Here is a 17,569-nt window from a genome sequence, read left to right on the forward strand (position 1 = left end):
AGAGTATTAGAGAGGGAGATAAACACCTAAAGCACGAGAAACAATGAGACAAAACAGACAAGAGTGTCGTGCACACCACACCAAAAACCTTCAAAAATACAAATCGTAAACAACAAAGAAAAATAGTTCCGAAAACTCAACATGACCAAGAGCAAGCAACAGGATCACGATAAAAGAGAACAAACAAAGCTATCGAGACGAGAAGGAAAACCACAAGGGAGACAGATCCATAAAGATGACGGTTCTACGACACAACAAGACCCCGGGGATAGAAAGGAAACACAAAAGCACATCATGCTAAAAAATAATGCAGTGCCTAGGAGGCATCCCAAAACAGCAGGCATCAGATCAAAGAAGCCGAATAGAAAGCATTTTGAGAGCCTATCGAGAAGTGCCATGGCGAAGCATAAATTGACAAGTAATAACCAACATCCCGTGTCTGTACACTATAAATAGGCGATTGCATGATGAAGGATTGCCTGAGTTCCAGTGCCCACCCTTAGCACAAAACAGTGAGGTTGTAAGACCAACGCGCAAAAACATGCCCTGTATTAATCACCAAACAGCTTGGACAAGGAAGTTCAAGGTAAAACACATCAGCCCATAAGAGATTTACAGGGAATTTTTAAAGACCCCAGTAAAGTTTCTAGATCTCACAACAAATGAGTAGGTAAAGACCAGTAGCTCACAAATCTGAGTGTAAACCGGATTATGGGAAGAAGGCCAGTAGCCCACAAAACTGAGTATAAACTGACCAGCCAAAGAAGTGCACTATAACGAATTTGTAGGCTCACACATAAAATTGCCAAGGCTAAAGAATACCAAAAAAACAAGGTTCACCTCCTTTAAAAACATTAGGCATACAACAGTGCTTTGGCGCAAGCTGCACAAAGAGAGTTAGAGAGGGGAAAGAGGGCAAGGGGGAGAGAGATACAGAGAGAGAGGGAGAGAAGGAGAAGGAGAGATAGGGAAAGAGAGAAAGAGAGATAGAGAGAGGGAGAGAGGGAGAGAAAGAAAGAGATAGAGAGGGGGCAGAGAGACAGAGAGAGAGAGATAGGAAAGAGGGCAAGAGAGAGAGAAATAGAGATAGAGAGGGGAAAGAGGGAGAGAGAGAAATAGAGATATTCGTGGGGAGAAATAAGAAAAGAGGGAGAGAGTGAAATAGAGATATCCATCAGGAGAAAGAGATAGATAGAGAGAGGAAGATAAAGAGCAATGGTTGTAGGTGGGGCAACCATTTTGTGGTGTCCGCAATGTGGGTATGCTCCTGCTTCTGTAGAGTGCTATGAAAAATACCTTCTTTATGTGAAGTTGATGGACCCTTAGAAATTACTTTCTACGCTCTTCTCCTTATCTTCTCTATCTTTCTCTCTCTCTCTCTCTCTCTCTCTCTCTCTCTCTCTCTATCTATCTATCTATCTCTTTCTCCCCACCGAATACGCATTAGGTTGGACAAATTTTAACGATACCACACCTGAAAATGGATGCAGCGATGCGATGTGCAAAGTAATCCCTCGAACAAGGAGATACTGTGAAGAGATGCTGCACAAGAAGCTCTTCTTCATAGCACTCTACAGAAGCAGCTCAGCGAGGACTCTCGCACTCCGCACAACACAAAATGATGGCTACATTTACAACCATAACTATTTATCTATACTCAAAATGATGGCTACATTATGTAATTTTATATATATTTATGTGTACATATATATTTGTTTATGCATGTATGTATGCATTAAGTATGGGAGCATAGCACCTGAAGGTTAGACGCTTCTTCTTGGGTATAGTCCTTTTTTAATCATGGCATTGGGGTCATTGATCCACTCATGCATGGATTAACACAACGTACCTTTGGTTTTACCATTGTTGAGACTGTGATGATATCTAAAGAGGTGCCACTTGACCTTTGGCACTACTAGCCTCTACTTAAATTTACAAGTATGTATATGTATCTACGTGCTTGTGTGCTAATATAATTTGTATAGGTATCGATAGATGAATGAGTAGGGGGGAAATCTAAATCTCATATTGATCTTGTGTAATGTAGATGTCAGGCAATAGACCACCTAGTGGGGAGCATCCATTTGACTCTTCTTTTGGTTGGTTCACATTTGGCAGGTGGGCTCCCACCCGAGGTAGACATAGCCTCTAGTGGACCCGAGTGTTGAGACCGTGAGAACAAGCAAAGAAATAAAGATTTTCTCTGGCTAGATAACCCTAAACCATGAGTATTGACGGCCGGTTTTTGAAACCGCGGCCACAAGAAACAACCCCAATCAGGGAGGAGCACATTACCGAAAAAAAATGATAAAAAGTTGCTTTTTAACAATCACCACCCTTCTTCTATGTTTGGCCACAGCGGGCCGCCATCATTTTGGCCACATTTCCCTCCATTATCACTAGAGGACGGAGCTCTCTCTCTCTCTCTCCCCTGCTCGGCTCCGCCAACCCACCATCTCTCTCTTATCTCTGCCCCTGTGTCACCTAGCCCAAAGGACGCATAAAACGAACTGCCTCTAGTTTTCCTTCCACCTGCAGGCCGCATGCTTTTACAAGGGTCTTCCTCTCTCTCTTTCATTATTCATATAAGAGCCTTTCTCTATCTCACCCCTTCCTCTCTCTCTTGCCCAGCGAGTTGCCATTCCCCCCTTCACACACTCTCTTTACACCTCACCAACCCCCCTTGTTTACCTGTGGTGGCGGGCAGACCTATCTCACGCACTCATCACTCTCCCAAGCTCCCTACCCTCACTCCTTCCCTCTCTCCCTACTCTTCTCTCTCCCTCTTTCGTCCTAACTCTCTCTCTCTTTGTGAGAACGGCCCTGCAGGTGCATGAAGGGTAAGTATTCTTTCTCCCTGATCCCTTCCCTCAGCCCTCACTCTCTCCCTTCCTCCCTCTCTCTCTCTCTCTCTCTCTCTCTCTCTCTCTCTCTCTCTCTCTCTCTCTCTCTCAGCAGCAAGCTAACACGGACAACATTTTTTGGAGTTCTCATTGTAAAACCAATTATTATTTTGATAAATCAGGAATATTGTAACTCTTGTTTTCTTGATAAACCTTGTAATTAATGAGGTAGGGCTACAAGCTTCTAGATTGTATCAGCCATTTAATTTCCAGCTTTGGTAGAACTCCAAATTATTACTTTTGACCACCCAAAAACCTTGGCTAAGGTATAAAAGCCAATTTTTATAAGTTTTTGGATAAGAAATACACAGTGTGCGCTAACGGCACTCACTTCTCTCCTTCTCGCACTTCATACTCCTTCCCCCGTTGTCACATTGCGAATGTGTTTGTTGCATTCCAACCGCACGTAAGAGCTCTACGCATTGACGTAAGCCATTCACAGTATTTCGTAGCTTTTGGCGTCGTCGACTCATGGCCTAATTTCATCATAAATAGAAATTTACAACTTTAAATCAAAAACTAAGTATAGGCGGGGTATTAGGGCATCATTGCTAAGCATTTAGATGCATTCTAGGTCGAAAACGACTAGGTCAAAAATCCACTGTTGTTAATAATCGCGATCTTGGAACTTGACATAAAGTGGGGTTTGAGGCCATAGGTATGTGTGCTTAGGTCTTATAAACTTGTCCTAGAAGTCTCATTACATTTGGATGACATTTGATGCTGTAACGGATGTGATTTGCTTGCCGATGAGCGATTGGCTTTTGGTGATTTCAGTCACTTGAGTGTAGCTTGAGTTAGATGCGAGTTGTTAGTTGTTTTCCAAGAGATTGACAACCTCTTGTAGCCTCTATGCACTAGTCGAGTTAGCTTCGTCCCATGGTTTGACAAATTAATCATGGTTCTCGCTAATACTGCAATAAGATAGGATGGTGAGGTTAGACATGCGTCCCACATTTGGCGCCACTACCGGGGATCGAAGAGACCTAAACTAGTTAAAACACAAGCGTCTTGTGTAATTGTCCTTTAACTTGCTCTAGGTTTGCCTAGAGTTCAAAACTCTCTTTTAGAAACCGCATAGCTTAAGATTGTCGTCTTTTGCTGTGTAGAGCTAGCTTGGAAGTAATCGTACTTGCTGAGTACCTTTAGGACCGTAGGATTGTAGATTTAGATTAGGATTTGGAGAATGATTGGTAGACGAAACAAGTCTTAAGATCAAGACTTTGAAGAACATAAAAAACACAAGAAAACGAGTGTTTGTGGACACTTTCCACAACCCCATTGCATGAGGAACTAGGAGTAGGGTAAGTAGGATCCAAGGTGGATTTCATAGCATTGCTCTCTCCGAAAGAATCAAGTGTGAGCTGTTATGTAAGGTTGCAGAATTTCAAGTCTACGACTAGAAATAACACGAAAAGACTCGAATTCACTCAATCCAACTGGGGAGTAAGCCTAAGAGTTGTCCGAACCAGTGGGTAAGCTCACGGACACTTCGAGGTAAAAATTTTAAGAAGTTGACCAAAACTCAGATTATTTACTTTTTCTTGACTTTTAAGGCCAAATTAAGTTTTGACTTGATTCGTAGGCTTAAAATACATCATAAAAGGACTGTCCTTGAGAAAATTTCAAAAAAGTGCTCATTTCAAGCCTCAAGTTAATAATCGCGATTATTGACTTTTTTCTCTAAATTAGCCAAGGCTCATACCATCGATTCATTGCATGTGTACAAACAATTTTTGTAAAGGCCCAAAAGATTTGGATCACTATACTGACAAAAACCTGGGTGAAAACTAAAGTTTGTACTGACTTTTTGAATCTTGAGTGTGAATTGAGGAAAAATTTATCCAAACTTGTTGAAAATTGATTCATAGGTTTATATTGATGTGATAAACATGTGTATGCTCAGTTGACCAAAAACTTGTAAAAATTTAGCAAAAGTAAATAATTGCGATTATTTACTTCTGTCTTGTTTTTGACCTTTTTTAACCAAGTTGGCATACCACTAGCTTTACCATGTTGTAATAAGTCCACAAACCAAATCTGGTAAGATTTGGATCACTGGGGTAAAAACTGTGGCAAAAATTGCAAAGTTAGCCGGACAGATAATTGATGACCATTTGACCAAAAATTGTCCAAACTTGATGAAAATTGGCTAGTGACCTTAACATAAGCTGCTTAATAGATCTGTGTCAAAGTTGGGACAAAAATTTGAAAAAAATCGTCAAAAGTAAATAATCGCGATTATTTAAATTTGCTTCAAAACTTGGTGATTTTGCAAATTTGAGTATACCACAAGGTCAAGCACATCAATTGGACCCCAAAAATTCATTTTGGTGAAATTTGGACCACAAAAGTGAAACTTAAGCCAGATTCTCAAAATCAGAGGTTGCGGACACGGAACAGTGGGTAAACTTAATCAAATTTTGTCCAAACTTATTGAAACTTGCCCAAGGACGCCTATAACAAGTTGTATACTTGCCAAACCAATCCAAAAAGTGAAAAAAAGTGACAAAAGTAAATAATCACGATTATTTACTTCTGCTATCTAGAGACTTCAAATTTGACTTTTGGGCTTATATAGTGTTAGTCCAGCAAAAAATAAGGCCATAGGGAAATTTTGGATTCAATCGGATCAAAATTGGTATAGATACACTTAGTTTACAGATTGAAAATTAAACCTTTGATTTTGCTGAGCTGAATCTAATATGGTAATGGTGAGTAAATGTACATAGCATACTTAGAAAAATAACACACACCTAGGTAGAGATATTTAAATAAATGCCAAAATATAAAAATTCCCTATTTTTTGGCCCTATATACAATGAAATATTTTCACACCAATGGGCCATAATATACTTTGGATTTTGTTTTTATTTATTTATTTTGCTCAACTAGCCCAGTGACTAGTTAGCTGAGGATTTTAAGAAGATATCCAGGGGAAAAGTCCCATAACTCACACACGCCTATGTACAATGAAAAGTTAAGAATAGCCACAGTATTTAGGTGATTTTTGTAGGGTGAGGTAGCTCACTATGGCAATTATGGAGAGCCAAAAAACGGCTACCACCGCTTAGCAATGCCACGTGACTCGTTCAATCACGTGGCAAAGCTGACAAGATGCTGTGTCTGCATGCCACATAACTTCCGTGTTACGTGGCAATGCCTCGTGGACATATGCGTGCAAGGACCAATGCCACGTAACTCGACGAGTTACGTGTTAACCACGTAACATGCCGAGTTACCGTTGATACAATTTTCATATTAGCGAGTTACATGGCGTGCCACGTAACTCGACGAGTTCATAAAATAAAACAAAAAAGAACTCCATTTTCAAATGTTAGGTCAAACCTTGAGCTCGAAGGCTCGAGTTCATCTTTTAGTCTTCAAGCACCAAGGTTTCTATTGCTCCAATCTACAGAGGGCCCTCGAGTGACACCAGAATCACAAACGTGGTGACGCGCCGCATCTGCAGAGAGAGAGATTGAGGTTGGCTAAACTTTTTACTTCCACTGAGAACTCTCTCACACACCCGCGCACAAAATGTGGCTGGATCTCTCACACAGACAAGCACACAGACACAAAATTTTTGCCCCTCTCTCTGAGACCCATGAGGATGTGCAGAAGATTTGGATTCTGAAATGTCGCTTTCTTACCTTCTCTCTCACATACACAATGTGTGTGCCTGTTGTTGTGTCGGTTGGGGGGGGGGTGTTGTGAAGAGTAGTGGAGTCGGCTTTGGAACCTTTTCACACGTATACAAGAAGTTTTCAACATTGGTTTTAAAAATTGAGAAATTTGAGTTAATTCAAAGTAAATCAATGCCTTGTATGCAGTAAGATATATTGATTTAAAGTTAGTTGAATGAAAATGGTACTAAACTTGGGTTTTAACCCAACAGTGAGGGCTTCTCTCTCTCTCTCTCTCTCTCTCTCTCTCTCTCTCTCTCTCTCTCTCTCTCTCTCTCTCTCTCTCTCTCTCTCTCTCTCTCTCTCTCTCTCTCTCTCTCTCTCTCTCTCTCTCTCTCGCTCGCTCGCTTGCGTACGCGCGCACATGCAAATTGTCCGGCAAGAGAGCTTTGAACATTTTCTTGGTGGATATGGCCCGCCAGCTCTCAAAGCATCTTGCCACACTTACCTTCAATTGAGAATACCAAAATGCCTGTGGAGAGGGTATTTGGAATGTAAAAAAGCCCGCTTTTACATTACCTTATTGAATTGACAATACATTGCAAAAGTAAACCTTGTAAAGGTGGAAGTGATTCAAAGGAAAAAAAACTTAGTGGATTAATTCAAGTGGATGGAAACTCTTATTACATAGTACATATGCTCCTCTGACTCTCTTTCTCTCTCTCTCTCTCTCTCTCTCTCTCTCTCTCTCTCTCTCTCTCTCTCCCCAAAAAACCAACCAGTGTCATACAGATCATTGCTCTGATATTGATGCAATAGATGATGGTGGTGTATATAGGAGCCTAGTTTTTCCTCCTCAAAAAACTAGCATCAAGTACTGCACGGCTCAGGGCCGGCCACACAATCAATATTCATATGGATATAACCTTAGTGTGGGCAATAAGTTGTGTCCTATCTGCTTTAGGCCATCCAATCCTAACAAGTTAACGCCTACAAATTGGGAATAGAACCAAGATGAGGTGTTCCATGTACTTCGACACCCACTAAAAGTAATTGGTGTCTTCATCCTTGGGCAAGTACTTTTGAAACTCCAATTTATACTTCACCAATGTATATGCATCCTATGTGCCTACGTCATTGGTTGAAAGGAAAATGCAATCTAATCTTGCGGAGCCAAGAGAAATACGTTTCAATCCCTTTTAAGGTAGACTGAATCCCTCTATGCCCCTCATAAGGAGGAGCATGAGATTCATACTTTACTTTCTCACGTAGTGAGTTAGTAACGCATAGTCTATTATCATAGGTAGATAACCATCTTGTAGGGTAAATGGTTCTTCTATCTTCCCTAGTGCAAGGGCTAAAATCACATCTCTAAAATCGGGATAAATAGCCTACTCATCTATCATAGAAGATAGATCATTGTGAGTTGGTGTGGAAGTTGCATTCACTCTCGGACGTCTTGAGAGTGCATCAGCTACTTGATTATGCTTTCCGGCAATGTGAGCAATATGAAAATGAAATTGCAAAATGAAATTTGGCCACCTCATTTGTTTGTCGAAGAGCTTGGTATATGTCATAAAGTACTTACAGCTTTGGTGATCTGTCTGCAGAATGAAAGTAGTCCCTAATAAATAGTGCTTCAACGAGTGTAAGGCATGTAGAACTGCGAGGAGTTCCTTTTCATATATGCCTAAAGCTTGCTCAGTAGGGTCAAGACTTTGACGTTCGTAGGCTATGGCATGCCCTTCTTGGAGCAAAACGGCTCCAAGGCAATCACCACAAGCGTCACATTGGACCTCAAATGGCTTTGAGAGATCCGGTAGTGTAAGCAAGGTTAAGAGGTAACCTTTTCTTTAAGCTTTTCGAAAGCATTTTTCTCCTTGGCAGACCATGTATACTAACATTTTACTTTGTTAGGTCATGTAATGGTCCCACAATTTGTGAGAACTTTTCTATGAAGCATCTATAGTATGCAGACATACCTATAAAGCTTCTTAGCTCATGAAGATTCCTTGGATTAGGCCATCCTTTTATTACCTCTAGCTTTGATGGATCAATTTGGATGCCATCTTGAGAGATAATGTGACCTAAATACTGAATCTCTTGTAAGAAAAACTCACTTTTCTTTCGATTAATATAAAGTTTATTCTCTCATAAGACTTGAAATATTACTTGGAGGTGTTGCTTGTGTTCGTCTAGTGAATTAGAGTAGATGATGATATCATTAAAGAACAATCCAATAATGGTTGGGTGAGGCCTGAATAGATTCTCCATCAAGCGGTTGAATGTGGCTAGTGCATTGGTCAAGACAAAAGGCACGACAATGTATTCGTAAAGACCAAACGTGGTGCGAAATGCAGTCTTTACAATGTCTTGATCAACATCCTTATTTGATGGTAGCCATGTTTTAGGTCAATCTTACTGAAGTAGGTTGGCCCTTGCAGCTTATCAAATAGGTCTTCCACCCGTGGAACAGGAAACCTATTTTTGATATTGATCATATTTAGTGCTCTATAGTCGACACACATAAGATATGTGCCTTCTTTCTTTTGTACTAATAGCACGGGCGAACAAAATGGAGATGAGCTAGGCCTAGCCATGCCCTTCTCAACTAACTCGTGCACTTGTCACATAATCTCCTCTTGTTTATTCGGCTCTGAACTTCCTAGAAGAATCTCAATTGCATGGTCATCATTGCCTCATTTAGAAGGTAGTTCACAAGGAATATCGTCAAGAAACACATCTTGAAATCCCTTGAGAAAATTGGATAACTCTAGCTCCTTGTGATTATTTATATTTTCTTTTGCTGAAGCATTAGGTTCATTTTGAGAATATTTAACAAAAATCATGTACACAAAAATAGAGCTCTGTATTGACTTATTGAAAGCTTGTGTATGTACAATGGGTATGGTGTTACCCAATTCCTTAGCATCTATCTACATATATCTTTCACTGAACCTAAAGTAGATTTTCCTTTCAGGGAATTTAACATTGGCAGCCATGCGATAAAACCATGGTACCCCTAGGATTACATCCTTGTGCTTGAGAGGAGAGATGAAGAAGTCCTCTTTGTCCACATAGCTTTGGACATGGAGCCTCAATTTCCCAATTAAGGGAGTGACTGAAGGTTCTTGCCCCTTGAAAGCACCATCAGCGAGTAGGACATCTCCCATCTCATAGGCTTGGATGTCTAGCTTGGTGGCCAAATTTGTGGATATGAAATTGTGAGTAGAATAAGGGTCAAAAAGAATAAAAGCATCATGTTCTCTTACCTTTTCCCAAGCATGGCATAGAGGAGATCCTTTTTGGTGTGCTTCCTCTTCTTGGAATTTGACCAAGGTAGCTCTAGGAGGCTCACTTTGTGTATTCTTGTGGGGGCAAGCACGATAAGCATGCCCTTGGTCCCCACATTTGAAACAACGGTTATCTTTACGATAACGCTCAAGCTCTTCAGGAGAGAGTTTATTTTTGCCTTTATAAACTCCCTTCTCTTGAGATTTGTTGTTGTTGGAGTTGCCTTTAGGAGACTTTTGGACATTGTCCTTTCCCTTAGGCTCATTGTTACAATCCTTGTTCTCCGTGGGCATAAGATTTCTCTCAGGCCTTGTTTGGAAAATGATTTGTGAAGCCACCATGGTATGGTGTATGACTGCCGATATGGTGCGTGGACTTTGGGAGTTAACATACTCTGCCATATCTTCAGTTAAGCCCACACAAAATTTTTGTTTTTCCTCTCCAAAATCTATCTTTTTGAAGACAGTGGCTTTGAGATTCAAGTCCCAAAACTTTTCTACATATTTGTGGATAGATTTGTAAGGAGAGAGCTTGAAGCTTCGCCATTCGGTGAGTACTTTGTCTTTGGCATCGGTAGCCAAAAACTGCTTCATGATGGAAGCTCTTAAATCTTTCCATGTTCCTGGAGTTTCACCATTTTCCCGTAGGCTAGACCACCATTGCCTCACGGCCTTTTGAAAATGCATAGCTACATGGTGTAGCTTAGAGGACTCTGCGAAGCCCTCATCTCCAAACGCCACATCAAATTGCTGGATGAAGGCCAAGACTTTGTCCGTAGCACCACAAGTGCCATTGTAGGTTAGGAAAGAGATGTTCTTTCCCCTCTTTGAACTTCTTGAGCTCGGACAACCTCTTCCACATGGCATAGGATTTCCAATGGCCTCTCCTTTTTGGTGGTTCAAAAGTTGCACCATCACTTTCTTTAGAAGATGTAGAAGAGGGTAACCTATTTCTCGCCTTTTCCTTGCCTTGTTCCTCCTTGTCTGCAACAACACTTCCTTCAGAAGAGGAAGAGGATGAAGAACATGGAGAAGAGGGTGACTTCTTTCTTGCCTTTTTTTTTTTTTTTTCTGGCATCCCTCTTTGAATTATGGTGTGGAGAAGTGTGTGATGGTATTCTCCATTTAGGAGGTGATGGAGAGTGTTTTGCCCGCCGTCTTTGTGGAGCCATCTCTATCGAGGTGGCAGGGGACTCACTTCTTTCTCATTCTTTTGGTGGGGGGCACTTTAGTTATCCTTTGGGAAGGAGATGTGTCGTCAAGTAGAAGATTTTTGAGCCCTTCATACGGATCCTCTTCTTCTTCCGGAATCGGAGAGAGGTCTCTTTTGGAAGTCTCACAAGGAGGCTTCCTAGGTACTCTCTCTTAATGGTGGGGAGTTTGGAGAATCCCATGAGCACAAAGCTGCCATTGTCAAGGGATATGTGTTCAAAACGAGAGCCGGGAAGGCCCCAAGCCTCTGGCTATGAGAGGTGTGAGAGAGAATAAGAAAAGTAGGTGAAAAAGCCTATGGCAATCACCGTAAACTTCAACTAATCAAGTCAAGCTTTAAGTACAACTTAATCCTTAGCCAAGGCGGGCTGTTAACAGCACCGTCACTTGGATCATCTATTAACTAGGAGTTTAAGCTCCCATTTTATAAAATTAACCGGGCCGTTAATGACACCGTGGCTTAATAAGATGATTAATCCAACTTCGGAATGATGTCAATGAAGAAAAGTTTTTCCTGCCGCTTTACTTGCCTCAATCATCATGCTTTAGTTATTGTCAAATATTTGTAGCTTCTTGCTTTGTGTGCTTTACACTGCCTTAATTGCCACTTACATATTTCCACTTCTCCTCCAATCCACTTATTGTGATTGCTGTCAAGAGCTCTCAAATTTCTCTTTACTTGCCTTGCTTTGCTCGATCGAGCATCTTTTAGAGTTAATTATAGAGAGAATCCCTCGAATCATCTCCTTTAATCATGCCTTGGAAACCTCGGGCTTCATCCCTTCCTCCGCATGCTTTTCAATCCCTTGAACTTCACACTCTTTCCATGCTTGAGAGAGAGAGAGAGAGAGAGAGAGAGAGAGAGAGAGAGAGAGAGAGAGAGAGAGAGAGAGAGAGAGAGGGTATTGGCTTCCTGCTTGCTTATGTATGAGAATGAGAGAGAGACATCTCCTTGCTTTCATGCTTAACTCCGCGAGCGAGAGAGAGACATCTCCTTGCTTTCATGCTTAACTTGGAGAACGAGAGAGAGACATCTCCTTGCTTTCATGCTTAACTCCGAGAGTGAGAGAGAGACATCTCCTTGCTTTCATGCTTAACTCCAAGAGCAAGAGAGAGAACGTGGCTCTCCTTGATTTCAAGGGAGCGAGTCATCCCTTCCTTTCTCAAGCACGAGAGAGCGATAGCTCTTTCCCCTTGCTCCTGCAACCCTTTCTCCTCCTTCTTGCAATCCTCCGAGCTCTCCCTCTTTCAAGCTCTTCTCCTTGAGTGCCCTCCTTCCTTGTTGAATTCCCCCTTTCACGTCCATGCCCTTTTTACACTATATATATGCCTCTTATTAAAATATCCCCTTTCCCTCGTAAGCAACCACGGCGCCGTTGTTGCTAGGCATGGGAAATGGGGTGGTGATGTGGCATGGAGTTCCCCAGACCAGCACAAATTTGGTGGCAATGGCCCCAAAAAACTGCACCCCAGCTTTCCTCTCACCTGCGTCGCCCTCGTTGTTGCACACCATCTCTTTCTCTTAATTTCCCTTTGTCCACACTAAAGCCCCTTATTTTTTTGCTATTGGGCGGCCATTGACCCACTTTGAGGTTATGGGCACGCTGCCACTGGCCCTACCCCTTGGGCGGCCATTTTTAACTCGGGTAGCCTAAGCACTCTGTAAGGGCACCACATTTAGTGTACACATCTAGTAAGGATTTGCTCCGGAAAAAGAAGGAATCATATTTGGTACACATGCCGACCAAGGCAATGCTAGGCACTCCATGTAAGGCACCACATTTGATATATAAATTGAAGATTAAAGCGTTGTTAAATCTTTCTTGCTCACAATATCATCGTGCTTTTAACTGCCCATAGCGTGTAATGCCACATGCCTTTAAAATGCGAGTATAGGTGAGTTTTTTTTACCGGAAAGCATTCCCTTCGCATATGGTTATTTTCCCTAGAGCTTTTGCCGCAACAAGGATGGGCATATCTTGCAATCATTGTTCTACATAGGATGTAATTCCCAAACTTGGTGAAAGACTAAAATTCCAGTGGCACGTCAATCAAGCCAACCAGACTGGTACGGAATCGATCCCCGGTGAATCTTTAACGACCAATATCTTGCCATCCATAAATACATTCATTAATCTAAAAATATCGTTGTGCTCCACAAAGTGAGCACTTCAAGGCCATGCATTCACTTCATCGTTGTCCCTTATCTGCAGTTGCCTAATCCGGTATAGATCTGCAATTGACTCAAACTTCAAATTTCCATAATTTCTTCACCATAGCTCCAATCGACGAGTGGTAAAGACAGGCCAATAGATCACTTCAAGGACTACAGTTCTAGATTATAAACTCCCATCTGTAATCACGTCAAGTATACTCATTTTTAGCATCATTAAGGTATCTGTTGGCCCTTCAAAGCCACATCTGGTATACATTAATCATTGAACTTGGCCTATTAACAAGCCCTAAAATTTGCTCAGTAAATTTGTAGGCTTTAAAGAAGCTTATCTTGCATTTCTTTGCTCTTTTTCCCATCATGAAAGCGGAGCTACACGACATCGACCCCCAGTGAACCTGCACAGCCTCCGGTTTGTGCCAACTGCACTTCAGTCTGGATATGCTATAGGTACCTTAAGCTCTTTTCCATCATCAAACTCACATAATTGGTAAACATATGAAAAAGAATATAAGTCTTATACACTATCATCAATGCTCTAGCTTAATCATTAGGTAGCTACCCATCAAAAATCTTTGAACTGTATCTACCGTATCTTCAAAGAATTCAATTATGGATAAACTATTTAGTGAACCCCTCTAGACTCAAGTGCTCCAATTAATGATGCACATGGCTTGACCATTAATCTTGCTTTAGGAAATCCTATCAAGCTCAAGTACGCCTTACTTTGTCAGCACACGGAATGGTCATCAAGTCATTACCTCAAGTTTTAGTAGAAGAACCAACTTAAAAGATGTGAGGATACTGCATCACTGGCCCAAAAAATTCAACTGGAAGCCAGCCATGTAATCTGATTGAGTGCATAACCAAAAACTCTTTTGACCAAGCATAATCTAGAAACCCAAAACCTTGTACCATGCAACCTGCTACAACAGATAACTGGTACTCTTCAAATATGCAACCCGCACTTTAGTAGCCCCCAGGATCAAATGGGAAACCAGTCATTTGCCCCACTGTGAACATTCCTTTAAAGAATTTGCACCATCCTCCAAGATCATAGAAAAAATACAAGAATTTCCAATCAGTATAAACATACATTAACCCACAAACCTTCATGAAAATCGCTTGGATCATATGGCATATAAGTGAATTGCCCTAGACCATGCATATATCTATCACCTCCTAGGTCAAAAGCTAGCGCACAATCTCCTACATTATAGGGTAACATCAAATCCCATATAGCATCAGGTAGCAGTAGATACTGACATATTCCTTGTGCAACTGGCTCATCCAATTTCTGATCATCAATCATAGGTAAAAGCATTGGTCGTGCACCTTCACTCTCACTAGTATTGAAATCCCAATCATGCATATTTAAATGCATCAAGTCTCTAGTAAAACTCTCTTCATTAGGCTCGCAAGATGCATCAGAAAACAATTCTCTATCTTGTAGATGCTCAAAATCAAGTAGAATATCATCCAACAAATGCATAAGATCATCATCAACTACATCTAAACAAACTTCCTCATGCATGAATTTGGATTGATTGGTATCCTTAGCATATGTATTTGAGAACCCTTCCAAAGCTTCGTCCAATAAGCACATAAGGTCTAGGTCCACCGCTTTAGAAGGTTCCTCCATCTGGCACATCTCAGGCTTCTGTAAACTAAGATTTCACATATAACATGCAGACTAAATACATCTGTTGTAAACTTCTCTTCAAGTCTTTCACCCTCATCCAGATATCAATTCATCGTGCACATTAAAAATTACATCTACTACCCTGTCTGTATCATCGGCACAATGAAACCAATCATATTCAACATCAAGAGATTGCACTTCACTATGCACCCGCTCTAAATCAAAATCATCAAGTTCATGATCATTTTGCCATAGTGTGAGCCCTATGTCACAAATTCTTGATAGAGAAGAAGTTTGCTTCCCCTCAAAAGAGTTTAAGTTCTGAGTTTGAAATGACAAACTTGGGTCTTTCTGCATTATTGTTTCTTGAGGATTGAGGTTTAGCAACCCATAAAGGGTATCTTAGTCCCTTAGTCAACATCAAAAAGGACAGGAAGCTTGTGAGAATTTTGATTCTCTTGTGTAATAGTAGACTAGACACTTATTTTGTAGTTGGTGTTTTGAGCAAGTTTTCCAACCATCCTAGGGAATCTCATTAGAGGGTGGAAATGCATGTTCCAAAGTATATCAAAGATACTTTGGCCCATAGCATTTTCTATGGTATTGGCACAAATACTCTAAATCAGCATTGTGACTTTTATTGGGCAATAGATTGTGATTCTAGAAAGCTAGTTTCTAGAACTAATAAGTAATGTATGGTTGAAGTAGTCTAATAAGTTGATTTGACTAGCACATAGGGGATTTCTCAATGTGACACATGACTGGGAAACTAGGCGCTAGTGTCATTCCAAGTACAGACTCACATTCTCCACATGTGGATTATGTCTCATATATTGATATGAGTAAATGTGGCATCCATCAAGTAGAAGAAGTACCTATGTGTGGAGATAACTATAAATACTCAATGACAAGAGTGAGAGGTACCCTCATAAATCTTCCTCCATACTAGCTAAATTGAGTTCCTAAATGTTGCACACCTTGTGACTCACAACATGTGCCAAACATAACACTTCCTTGTATGCCTAAAACCATTTCAGCAGGAAGTGAACCCTTGATTTTATCAGATTGAACAATTACTAGGAAAAGTAATAAGTTGCAAAGATGGCACCTGGTACAGTACCTTCCCAAAATCCTTTGCTCATACATGACCTTATCATGCATCTAAAGAGTTAAGTGGATGAAAGCTTTACAGCATATGCATCCCACTTGTAAAGCTCAATCAAAGCATATTCAAAAAGGAAACAAATCAAATCACATGCATACTATGAGATGAAAAGTACTCTATACTTACCTTGAGGTCAAGGGCAATTTTGAAGGCTCAAAGTTACATTACCAAAATCCCAGCCTCAAAAGGCTTGGTTATTGTTTGAGTATAAGGTTATTATGAGTTTCCCCTACAATAGTTTGAATGTCATAAAATATAATATCCAACTTTACCAAATGATTTCTCATATTAAAATCTATACTATATATATATAAGAGATAAAGATTCCGGCGGAGTCCCTTACCATGTGGTGTTTCCTCCTTCATCCGGTAGGAGGAAGGAACCATTCAGGGAGAGAGAGAGAGAGAGAGAGAGAGAGAGAGAGAGAGAGAGAGAGAGAGAGAGAGAGAGACAGAGAGAGATTTCATGTAGTGAGAGAAAGAGAAAATAAATGCAGAGTGAGAGAGAGAGGGGATGGAATCATGGATTCGTGGAAAGTGCGTATGAGAGAGAGAGAGAGGTAAAATTACTCAGAAGATAATTATGAGGTACCTGGGTCCTGCAATATCTTTTAGACAGAGAGAGAAAGAGAAGCAACGTCATCTTCAATGGCTCTTTTTCATAAGGTCTAGCAGAGCTTGGGCGAGGGGCTTCAGCAGTGCAGTACTCTTGCGGCCATCTATGGTGAGCTTCTACCATAGCAGGATGTCCTGCATGTTGGAGCATCAAGGAACGCTCTCTGGCCACATGGGCACAACGACGTACACGGAGAACCTCTCACCGACTCAACTTCCTCGAAACCATTGAGAGCTCCCTCTGAGACCAAGTTAGGTTCCTTTTGGAGTAAAGTTTTTGAAAAGATCATACGAAGGACTTCAAGCCATACCACCATAGCAGAGAGAGAGAGAGAGAGAGAGAGAGAGAGAGAGAAAGAGAGAGAGAGAGAGAGAGAGAGAGAGGCAGGCAGATATGCCAGCACAACCCATAGCAACACTGAGGCTAGCAAGGGTAAGGGATAGAGCATTACAAGACTAGATGTTGGTGACTCATGGGGCGAGCAAGAGGATGCACACGCTGATGGGGCATCCTCCACGAGAGGCCCACCAGGGTGGCACAACAAAGACGGGTTGCAACAGGTTGCAAGCAAAGAAGGGGTGGGTTAGCACATTTTGGAAAACCACTGACCGGGTGTAAGAAGTGAACAATGCATACACAAACAACATGCAGGAGAAGGAGAGTTGGACTCGATTACACCATTGCAATCAATAACACCACGCAGGTGCAAATAGACAACTCTCTCTCTCTCTCTCTCTCTCTCTCTCTCTCTCTCTCTCTCTCTGTATGTGTATGTTGTCGTCTTTGTGTTGAGCATAGAGCCCCTTGGTAGTCGGGTTGGGCTAGCACGTAGCTTTGGAGAGTGGAAGACTATTTATAGTCTCCCAGAGGTGGCTTTGGAGAGTGGTAGAATTTTTGCAATCTCTAAGAGAGAGAGAGAGGCAACTTAGCGAAAGCGCAT

The sequence above is a fragment of the Adiantum capillus-veneris genome, chromosome 26, assembly GCF_014529385.1.
Source record: "Adiantum capillus-veneris isolate H3 chromosome 26, ASM1452938v2, whole genome shotgun sequence".
Classification (NCBI taxonomy): domain Eukaryota; kingdom Viridiplantae; phylum Streptophyta; class Polypodiopsida; order Polypodiales; family Pteridaceae; genus Adiantum; species Adiantum capillus-veneris.